The sequence below is a fragment of the Nansenia antarctica genome (genome assembly GCF_963989245.1).
Source record: "Nansenia antarctica genome assembly, chromosome: 8".
Classification (NCBI taxonomy): Eukaryota; Metazoa; Chordata; class Actinopteri; order Argentiniformes; family Microstomatidae; genus Nansenia; species Nansenia antarctica.
Window position 1 is genome coordinate 49,674,948 of NC_137678.1, and position 12,283 is coordinate 49,687,230.

At 41.5% G+C, this 12,283-nt stretch overlaps 1 pseudogene across 1 annotated transcript; it reads right to left on the reverse strand.

Moving 5' to 3' along the window:
- Positions 1–676: 676 nt before the first annotated feature.
- Positions 677–11,732, reverse strand: LOC308163502 (non-structural maintenance of chromosomes element 4 homolog A-like; annotated as a pseudogene). Its single transcript has 13 exons — positions 11,685–11,732; positions 7,694–7,821; positions 7,128–7,298; positions 5,940–6,187; positions 5,328–5,408; positions 4,341–4,471; positions 3,944–4,095; positions 3,456–3,555; positions 2,538–2,623; positions 2,325–2,419; positions 2,089–2,131; positions 1,453–1,535; positions 677–748 (listed from the first exon to the last, which is right to left on the reverse strand). The product of its transcript is annotated as a non-structural maintenance of chromosomes element 4 homolog A-like (transcript).
- Between the last annotated feature and the right edge of the window lie 551 nt (positions 11,733–12,283).

Below are 12,283 nucleotides of genomic sequence, written 5' to 3' on the forward strand. Positions count from 1 at the left end.
CCCGTGTATGATACTGAAGGTAAATTTATCAATGTTCAAACCTTTAAAAATGAAAGTGTTGAAAAAAAGTTCTGTGGAAAATGTCTGGCCACAGCACATAGTGAGAGGGCTGCCACACGGTACACGTTTATCATGAATGAAAAATAACAAACCGGCTAACCCTTTAAACTGAAACAAAAACCCGGAATTGCTAAACGTCAAACAACAGTCCAAACTTTAATAACAAGATAAAAATACAATACAATTGACAGATTGGTTTGGTTCTCTCCTTCTCTGTGGTAACATTCTTTCGACTGACCATTGCCAAATACCACACACTATCAATGCGCTTACATCTACTGAATTAAAATGTAAGACCTTACCAACACCGGCTTGTTTTCTGCAGAAGATCAAATCTGGATGATGTTTAGCCATTGTAGGCGAACGCAGGGCATGCGATAGTTGTGGCGAACTTTCAACTTTGACCCATACAACTCTATGAACATAAAATTCTTCTTTTCTTATATTCTCTTCTTCAGATCGCAAATTATAAATTATCTATCCTACATAGAAATGATCGTGCTATAAAAAAATAATTGTGAATTAACTAAGAAAATATTAATTATCGTCGCTCAGAAAGGTCAGAACTAAACAAATGAACATTTCCAAAAAAATTGTATTAACAGCTTCTGATGCCTCAATCTGCCTGAGCCTGTGTGCTTGGAGCATGGATTAAGGGCTCCGTTATGTCAAAGACATCAATGAGTTCCTAGGAGACAGAAAACAACAAAGCATGAGATGACATCAAATAAAACAACCTTTTTACAATCAGCTGGTTGTCAAATGTGTGAACATAAATTATATTAACTTGTTGAAAAAGAGCATTAAAAAAGTCCTTTAAGTTATGAACAAAAATATGATGTTTGGTGTGTGAGATAGATGAGCTTAGTGAGTAAGATACAAAGGGTCTGATGGGTACAGAGCTAGAGTGATGGGTATAGAGCTAGAGTGATGAGTATAGAGCTAGAGTGATGGGTATAGAGCTAGAGTGGTGGGTATAGAACTAGAGTGATGGGTATAGAGCTAGAGTGATGAGTATAGAGCTAGAGTGATGGGTATAGAGCTAGAGTGATGAGTATAGAGCTAGAGTGATGGGTATAGAGTGGTGGGTATAGAACTAGAGTGATGGGTATAGAGCTAGAGTGATGAGTATAGAGCTAGAGTGATGAGTATAGAGCTAGAGTGATGGGTATAGAGCTAGAGTGATGAGTATAGAGCTAGAGTGATGGGTATAGAGCTAGAGTGATGAGTATAGAGCTAGAGTGATGAGTATAGAGCTAGAGTGATGAGTATAGAGCTAGAGTGATGAGTATAGAACTAGAGTGATGAGTATAGAGCTAGAGTGATGGGTATAGAGCTAGAGTGATGGGTATAGAGCTAGAGTGATGGGTATAGAGCTAGAGCATCCCTCACCCTCCAGCTCTTACGGCTGATGGAGATGACACACTGCTGTGTGGACGACCCTCCAGCCTCCACCTCCCCTTCCTCCACAGGAGCTGAATCACATGAAGCACTCACATTAATAATGACCCAGTATTATTGAATCACATGCACTCACATTAATAACGACCTGTTATTCCTGCAGAACAACCTGAGATAATTCTTGCAGAATAATGGGAAGGAAGCAACATCAAGAACAGGACTCGTAAACATGAAACCTCACAGATATTACTCCTACCAGGGCGGCTAATACAACCACAACACCTTGTGACGTTAGAATTATAAGGTTCTATCTCCATTTTTGTCAAAATTGAGTTTTTTATATAATCTGATCCATTAGGTGTTTACTAATGCCTGTGTGGTGTTATTTTTTAAATGTTGAATTTTTTTTGTTAGTAATTCATAAAATACAAAGGTTTCATCTCACAAAACATAATGGAATGTAAAAACTTTGACGCTCAATATCTCTGAACTACCCTAAACGGAGATAGACCTAGAACCTTATCATTCTAAGCTCACGACCTGCACACATATTTATGACTCATTAAAGACTCATACACATGCGTACGGAAGGTGTGATGGGAAATGTAGTTTTTTTCTTAGCGATACAAGGCAACTTGTCGTTATCCAGGTACATCCTTGCCAAACCATCCTAAGGAACACAAAATATAGGAATACAATAATTCTTCCATTGGCTATGTAATAGTAAATGTAGGAATCTTAAAGTTGTATCTCCCTATGTATATACAGTACTATCTGCATCTCATAAATGAGTAGCAGTGCTGCAGTGGTGGTTGCCCCCCCCATCGATTGATAACTATACCTATCAAACATAAGCCACTCACCCTGATCAGAAAAGACGTATGGAAAATGTTCTCCACTGTCCGCGAGAACGAGTTGGGATCGATCACAAACGCATAATATGAGATAGGTGATGTCGCTGTGAAGAGAGACACAACGGCTATCGATCTGATATACAATTATTAACTTAAATGTAAACATCAAGTCGATATATATAATACAATATAATATATATCAAAACAACAGTCAAAACTCACGGTCATCAGTAGCTTCGCAAGTATCCCAGAATCCTCTCTACCTCCTTCTCAGTTGCCTCCTGGTGGGATTCTTCAAAGTTCATCAACTGCAAGATAAAGTCAAGCAAACTACAGTTAAAAAACATGACCTATTTCCCCCATCTTGGACTCTGGGTGACCTCACTTAAAATGACAAACAAGTGTAAACATGTCGTCCTCCACAAATGATGTAGCGCCACACCGTGTGTGAATTGGTAACAATTAGGTATTCAAACGTATGACTAAAAAGCTACCAGAAAGTGTTGTGCTCCTTTGCTTTTTACAGAGTTGTTGTGTTTATTTGAAAGCGGTCCATAGATTTGAGGTAGGTGGAAAAGTTACCGTTGCTGGCCAAAAGATGGAGTCTGATATGTGATATATAACTAGTAGCACGAGTTATAGTGGTGCTATAAATAGATAGCACTAATGGTGGTCTAACAATGATACTCCACACTGTCTGGACTTGTACCTAGCTGCCTGAAGCTAAACGTTATTCCAACAGCAGTGGAGTTTAGCAGACAGGAAGATGTTAGCTCACGCATCATGTGACTTGGATGAGACGTAGACCCCCCCCTCTAAAAAATACATAAATTAGGTAACATCACTATCCTCCAAACACAAATCGTGAGCTTAGAATTATACGGTTCTATCTCCGTCTACGGTAGTTCAGAGATATTGAGCGTCAAAGTTTTTACATTCCATTATGTTTTGTCAGATGGAACCTTTGTATTTTATGAATTACTAACTCAAAAATGTCAACATTTTAAAAATAACACCACACAGGCTTTAATAAACACCTAATGGATCAGATTATGTAAAAAAACTCAATTTTGACAAAAATGGAGATAGAACCTTATAATTCTAACGCCACGATATGTTGAGTGTGTGAAGTACAGAGACCTGCATGGGCATGGTCCTCTTGGCTTCCTGGCCGGGCACCTTCCTCTGCCTCTCTACCCGTTGCCTTGGTGGAGGTGGCTCTGCCGGGAACGAGCCCAGCCTGGTAGAAAACAGACACTGGGATTAATCAGAGATATACTCTCCATGCAAAAATACAGGGGAAAATCATCCAAGACGATAACAATTAGTTATTATTAGTCAACTTGATCAATTTCTTCCATGCACATAACGAGATGGAGTGGTGTGTGTGTACCCAAGTGCTGCAATAACGCAGGCGTCAAGGTTCACAATAATCCAAAACGTAGGTACTTTACTAGGAAACTCAGGTAAATACAGATACATACGACAGTGAAGGCTCAGGACTGAACATAGGGTGACAATTGAGTCAGGTTTATATGCTGGTCGGATAACAAGACACATGTTGGTCAGTACGGTAGACACCTTTGTCTCGATCCTCACAAAGAGGTGAAGGAGAAGGAGACACTCACATGTAGTGGAAGGTCGGGGCTGTCCTGAAGCAGCACTCTGCTCTCTTAGCCAACTTCTGCCAGGCATCAGCGGGTAGGTAGCCGCCGGTTGCGCCATCCTTCTCTGCTTCCTCCTCCTCATCCTCCAATCGATTCAGCCCCATGAAGGAGAGCTGGGTAATCCATCCAAAACACAAACAGTGTTTCAGCAATCAGACTTATACAAAGTCCTGAACAAGCAAATTTGACAAGACTTGTGACAACCATATCAATAGACATCCTGACATCTGGCTAGTTAAATGCAGATACAATGATATGGTCCCTGACAAAGATACTTTGCTTCTGGGAGATTACTAGAGATGATTTCTATCAGAGTAACTACTATCTTCATCCTCCACCACCTCCTACTCTGACTCACAAGGTTCTCAGTGAAGGCAGCCGGGTCAAAGGTAGATCCCCCAGCATGCAGTTGGCTGGCCTTCTCTTTGCCAAGGTCTGTTGCTAGAATGAGGAGCTGGGCATCCAGCACTGCCTCCCGGGGCTGATGAACTGTGAGGGAAAACAAAGAGCGACGTCATTATTAAAGCAGGAGGGGAAATGGACTGTGAAAGGTGGTGGGAAGAGGCACTTTGCTTATACAGTTCATAGGTCCATATATATTTGGACACTGACAGAACGTTCATAATTTTGGCTCTTTACACCACCACAATAGACTTGAAATGAAACAATCAAGATGTGCAGACGTTCAGCATTGATTGAGGGTAATTTGAGGGTAATCAGATGAACAGTGTAGGAATTTCAACAGTTTCTACATGTGACCCCCCTTTTTTTAATATAGTAGGTTAAACCCTGAACACCATGGATTGAATAGGTTGGAAAACCCTAAAACAAATAGCACACAAAGCAAGGTGGGTAAACTCTATTCACTAAGATAAAAAGGTTCAAACAGTTTACTTGCATTCACTGGACTAACATCACTGATGCCATCGTTGGTATTGTGTGGTTTAAATAAAGTTTAGTAAACCAAGATAGACGAGAGACGCACACAAATAAACAGGTGAAGTTGTTTCTTTGAACAGTAAAGATAATGCACATTATTTAGAAACTATAACCACAGCCCTGAGGTTACAATGTTTGACAATAGAAAACAGGCTTGAACAAAGCCACTTACTCCGCGACGATGGCATTTCATAATTCAAGTGCAACTCCCAAAATAGATCTATCATGTACCGAACAGATGGGCTCACTAACATTGTTTACTTCTTCTTCATTCTGGTTTCTGCCTTTTCCATGGCGTAAAAGAGACCGTCGACAAAATACTTAGGGCGAAAATGAACTTCACAATTTTGGACTCCGGCCCATGCCTTATGCAGAAAGGTGAGAGAGAATATTTATCATAGCATACCTTCTTTAAAAAGTTTGTTGGCCTCCTCCAGAACCTCAGTGAGTTTGTTGTTTTTGGGTTTCAACATGTCCTCTCGGTTTTCTGTGAACAGATATAATCAATGGTCAAGCCAACTCAGTATCCCTGAAAGGTGTCAAAAATAGTTACACAAAGTGGGGGAAATATGGCAGTCCTAAACAAGACTATCATGCTTTATACAACAGTTAGTTCCGACCAAGTAATTTGATTGGACAAGAGGCATTCCATGAGTGCTGATATACAGTATAACAGCACTGGGACCTTTAACTATGTATCACTCCGCCGCACAGATGTTCTACTAAATGACCGTTAATTAGACTACATGTTTGTGTTCAGGTTACTAGGCAACCGTCCATTTGAAGTTCAGTTGCGGAACTATTTTTTGTTTATTTTTATGATTAAATAAACAAACAAATCATAATCTGTTGTCGCTTATTACTGTTAACTAATAAATCGCGCTGTAGAACTGTTGTATAAAAGCAATATCACACTCGAGGTCTGCGGCCTCGTACCTACGACCGAATCACAGCCGTGCTGATATTCAGTATAACACACTCCCTCTCGTGTGATATTGCTTAAGTGTCCTCCACTCACGTTGAACCGTGCTGATGAGGTCTCGGTACTTGCTCCGGATCTCACTCCTTCGAGCCAGGTCATCACCATCATCCATCATGTCTACCGGACTGCATCCTGCCTCATCATCATCACCACCTGTGTCTCCGCCCTTCTCCGCTCTCCCATCCTGTCTGGCCATGGACTCTTCACCTCTGTTTACTGCTCTCCGGCTCATCTTGGACGAATTAGGTGTTCTGTGGTCTTCTAACCTCTTTTCCTCTTCCAAACTGAGACGTGATGGGGGGGGGAAACGTTTGGATTAGTAAAGAAGTGTAGCTAACCCTTCTGTGGTGGATGTTGGATTAAGAATGCCACGGTGATTCACTTAGACAGATATATATATATATATATTGTAAATCGATTTGCATGAAGGCTTCGGTTAAATGTAAAAATAAAAATAAATAAATAAATCAAGTATCGAACAGGCAACCTTCAGACTAGGGCTGCAACTAACGATTATTTTGGTAGTCGACTAATCTGTCGATTGTTTTTTCGATTAGTCGCGATTAGTCGTGTGGCCGCGGCAGTGGCCGCGGGCTCCAGTGCATGTTGTACCTCACCTTCTCAAGTCTGCACACCTGTGAATGTCACCCTGTTGTCCAGTCTCTCTGGCTTAACATACGTTCCCATTGCAAATTCAAATAATGACTCATGAAATATTTGAATTTGGACCTTCCAAAACATTTAATACATACAATAATCAATCTTTGTTTCAATGAAACAAAATAAATAATAAACGGATTTATGCTTCTGCGTCACACCGACGACGCGCCCCTTCCCCGATTACTCACTCAATCCATTGCGTCGCAGTATTTTGGCTTGACTAGCGAGTTTGTGTTGTGATTTTCAACAACGTTGAAATGTATTTCCGTGTTTCAAAATAAAAATCAGAACATTTTGATTGGTTGCCGACTTGCGGCTCAATTGACCAGCCAGTGTCACATATGCCCATGTCGGCATGGGTTCAGATCCATGCCCTGCTGCAATACCCTCTCCTCCTTACTTCCTGTCTTTCACTAAAGTCTCTGTTATGTGATTAAGACAAAATAATTGACGGTTTCCCTGATTATGTATAGCCCACATGTTCTTTCCATGCACACAGCACAGTGTATTCTTCTCTCACCAGGGTAGATTTCATAGTGTGGGAGGTGTAGTTGACGGACAGACTTCTGAGGGCAGTCTATGTTGAACAGGGGTCCTGCAGGCCTCTTGCCACTCTGGGCTAGGAGCCTCGTGTCCCAGGGGACTGTCTCATAGAGCACCTCCCCCTCCCCCTTCATCCCAAACACCAGGCCTGTTATACTGCACTGGAACAGACCTGCATGGGGGCACTGGAACCTGTTGAACATACAACAATGACGAATGATATCCACCAATTCAACTATTTCGACATAGTAATCTCTTGTAGTAATCCCATACAGTCAGAAATATATGTATAATACACAATATAATGACAAAAAACAAGTTACCAGTATCTTCCCTTGCTCTCATCATCAAGGATTTCAGGAGTACATTTTTTGTGAAAAGTCTAAAAAGTAAAAGCAATTGATATTGAACCACATACTTAAATTATAAAATAGTTTTCATTTTCTTTTTACTTCCTAAATTCTCTCTATCCTTCCAGGTGAAGCTCTTACCGGGGGAGAGTCAGGCATAAACATGCTCAGGCTGAACATGTTAAATTCTTTGAAACTTAACACGACATCAGGTAAGTTGTTGTGAGACAGATGTACTCTGACATCTTCCGTGCTGTTCTTGGAATCGCCACTAGGGGGCCAACTACGGGGGCGTGGCCTGAGGCTGGATGGTCCTCTGTGTTGAGGCGAGGTTGAGGCAAGGTGAACAGTAGGTTGAATGGGTTCTGGGAGGGAGGGAGGGAGGGAGAGAAAGAATCATACATTTGGAAACAACATGTCTGTCTATTATAGTCTGTCTAGTATACATACTGTATACACATATAAGTGCATACTCGCCACACACACACACACACACACACACACACACACACACACACACACACACACACACACACACATGCATTATGTTGATATAGTAGACATGCAGAAAGAAAACTTCCAGAGAGTTCCCTCACCTCTCTCCTCTGCTGTCTTAGCTGAGTTCTCCACATCCATCCTGTCAAAGAATCATAATCAAAAGTGAAACAATACAAATAGTTGTTCTACTGCACAGGACCAGACCTGCCTGGGGAACTGGAACCTGTTGAACACAGTGACCCAGTCTGATCATTTGGTCTGCTAGTGACCCAGTCTGATCATTAAGTCTGCTAGTGACCCAGTCTGATCATTTGGTCTGCTAGTGACCCAGTCTGATCATTAAGTCTGCTAGTGACCCAGTCTGATCATTTGGTCTGCTAGTGACCCAGTCTGATCATTAAGTCTGCTAGTGACCCAGTCTGATCATTAAGTCTGCTAGTGACCCAGTCTGATCATTTGGTCTGCTAGTGACCCAGTCTGATCATTAAGTCTGCTAGTGACCCAGTCTGATCATTTGGTCTGCTAGTGACCCAGTCCGATCATTTGGTCTGCTAGTGACCCAGTCTGATCATTAAGTCTGCTAGTGACCCAGTCTGATCATTTGGTCTGCTAGTGACCCAGTCTGATCATTAAGTCTGCTAGTGACCCAGTCTGATCATTAAGTCTGCTAGTGACCCAGTCTGATCATTTGGTCTGCTAGTGACCCAGTCTGATCATTTGGTCTGCTAGTGACCCAGTCTGATCATTTGGTCTGCTATGGTGCTTTTCCACTACAGGGCCGGCCCGGGTCGACCCGGGTCAGCCCTGTTCTTTGGCGCTTTTCCATTGAGCGGCCCGTGTCAGCACGGCACGGTAAAATAGTTCTTGTTCGGGATGGGTAGGGAAAGTTGGGGAAAGGTACTTTTTTGCCAGGCTGCGTGTGACGTGTGACGCTGCACACCGTTGATTGGTCAATGGAAATCGTCATCCCATGTTCATAGATTTCTTCTCTGACCGCCATCTTTAAATACCACAACAGATTTCGCTCTAGGAAAATGTCACTTACTGTTTCTGTAATAGCTTATTAATAAAGATTCGAAAAATTATGCTGACCATCGTATTATCTTAGTTTAATGTCATTTCAATGCATCATAGAACTTTTATTTACAACAAGCATAACAAAAAAATCGCTATTATGGCGATGTGCTGTGCCTATGCTGTTCCTCAGTCCAGCGGCAGTCAAATGCCGGTAGATTCGTGTCTTGGAGGAAGCATGATACTCGCTCAGAGTTCATCTCGCTTTCCCCCCCCCGTTGATGTATTAAACAATCTAAGCAATCTAATCAGAGCAGTTGTTATTATGTAATATTATTGATGGATGTGCCCTTTTTGATGGAGAGCAGTGAGCTGATGACTGGATGTGAGCATGTATTTGACTAATGCCGATAGATTCGCGTCTTGCTCCGAAACCGGAGCTGGGAGCAGTCGGGGCAGACAGGATTTTACAGCGTTCCTTAAAACTACCGTAATTCATGAACTATATGCCCAATCTAAAAGATTCAAACAGTTTCTGAAAGCAGAGAAGTTGCACTTTTTGAACAGTTGAACTTTTTTAGGCTTATTACGGTAGTTCACCAACAAAAAAAAGCACAGTGCTCAACGTGTCAGGAGAAATAAAAAAAGAATCATGTCGGCATTTCCCTGGTTGCGAGATCTAAACTAGTCTACTAGAACTGAAAGCGGCAAGTAACAGGCACTTAACGTTACATGTTGTAAGGCTGATCTGTGCACGATAGTGCTGCATTTTGACATAATTCTTATCGCATTTCCCCCCTCTGATCTGTATAGCGGGGGGGGGGGGGGGGGGGGGGGATCTTATGACACGTAACTACAGTCCCGGGTCGCTCAGTATAATGGAGAAGCGTTTCTGAAAGTACGGCACGGCACGGCTCGGATCCAAATGCGGCCCGGTTCGGGTCGGTAGTGGAAAAGCGCCACTAGTGACCCAGTCTGATCATTTGGTCCACATGTCGGCAAGAAAAGAAAGAAAATACGAATCACAACACAAACTCTCTAGTCAAGCCAAAATACTGCAACGTAATGGATTGGGTGAGTAATCCCCACTGCTACCTAGTTAACTAGAACACTACTTTACATTGTTAGCAGGCTCACAAAACAAGCTGTGTTAGTTGACTAGCGATGTGTCATTGATTTTCAACAGCGCGGAAATGTATTCACATTTTTCGGAAGAAGAGTCAGATCATTACATCGGATCCCGACATGCGGACCAAAGTTGGTAATGATCAGACTGTGTCACATATTTAAATGACGAAAGCCCTTGAATTGAATGTCCTGAGTCATTAACAATGTTGCCCTCTCAGTAGAATTAGAGTTTTGAAAAAGAGCGTTCCAACACTTCCTGTAACACTTGTTGAGCAGAGCAGAACAGATATCAGCATACAGTGCCAACTGTAAGTATTGGGACAGTGAAGAATTGTTTCTTATTTTGGCTCAATACTGTTTTGGATTTAGAAGTTTGGATTGTAAATCAAACAATTATTAAGAGGTTATGTATAGATTAAGAGGTTATGTATAGATTAAGAGGTTATGTATAGATTCTCAGCTTTTATTTGTAATGTCGGGTATTTGTGTACATATTAGTTTCACCATTTAGAAATTACAAAAATATGTTTATATAGTCCCCCTATTTCATGGCACCAAAAGTATTGGGACAGACTAATGTTTTGTTTGTTGGACTTTTAAATGAATGATATACAGCCAGTGATTCTTGAAGAATGTAACTTTAAAATCAGCTTAGTTCAACTGTCTTACCCCATCAGCACCCAAAATACAAGCTTGTTTTAAAACACGTTTTACTTGTTCATAAACAATGTAACTATAAAAAACTAGAACACTGTGTATCTTTAAAACATGGTTAAAACTATAATTTAACCATAGCTCCGTCGAATTACAGTAATTTACGTTAGATTCCTCCAGCCCCATCCCGTAGCTGTTTACTAAACAGTGGCGGAGAGACCACTTGGTTGTCGTTTGAACCCCAGTTTGCCCCTTTAAGCACAATGACCCGACCAGACACTGGGTATCTTCACTGGTGATGCTCTGACAGGCCTGCACAAACCATACCACCACATCCACCATGTTTCACAGATGAGCTGGTATGCTGTGGGTCTCGGGCAGTTCCTTTTTTCTCTAAACTTTACATGTGCAATCAGTTTGATACCTGATAATATTATAATAATAATAATATATAATATTCATTTTCTCTGTCCTATGTTTCCAGAACTTTGCAGGCTCTTTTAGGTACTTTTTAGCAACGTATAACCTGGCCATCCAGCTTTTGAGGCTAACTAGCTTGGGTTTTTCCTGGCTCAAAATAAGGCTCTTTTCTGTGCGCCCACAAACCTGTTATATTGTATAATGATACTGAATACAAATAATTATACATGAAGAAAGACCAATTTACCTGCATGTGTCCTGGCTCTGATCATTGGTAGTAGGTGTAAATTCCTTGCAAGAGCTCTAAAGAATGAGACAAAATGCAACCAAATGTTTTTTTGTTAATGATCCCTCCACACACACACACACACGCACACACACACACACACACACACACACACACAAACACACACGCACACACACACACACACACACACACACACACACACACACACACACACACACACACACACACACACTTGAGCAAGACTACTGTAGTTACACAGCAAATTACCAGGGTAGGGTTGGTCGTCAGAGGTGTGAGGCTCTGTAACTCTTCCATCTCTACGTCGTCAGATGGTAAACTGCTGCTAGATGAGGGCAAACTGCTGGACACTGTTTGTTTTGGGGAGATGAAAGCTTCTCCTACCAGCGGATCTGGAACCTCCATCTAGATGCAAAACGACAGCACAGGTAGAATCTTAATTTTGTGACAACCTTTCCTTATGTGTAGTTGCATGCTCAGAGCCCAAACATTCTCTTTCTTCCTCACCATTACAAGTTTATCTGTGATCTTTTGGATTACAGTGGCTTTGCTGCTCGACGAATATGAATCTCCTATCATAGGAGAGAAGATGAGAGGGAAACAGAAACAGTCAGTATCACCAATAGTTTTCCAGTGGCTTTGCTGCTCAATATCTGTTACACTGGTACAAGGCACCAGAAATGCTACCAGTCAGTTCTGCAAGAGGAAGGTTCTGTAAATCCCTCTCTAGAGGAAGTTTCTCTCTGTTTTTATAGCTTCATTAACATTTTCAGCTGAAAGATAGTCTGCACTTCTGATAGACTCAACGTTCTAACGACTATTACTTATATTGAACATATTTATCTATC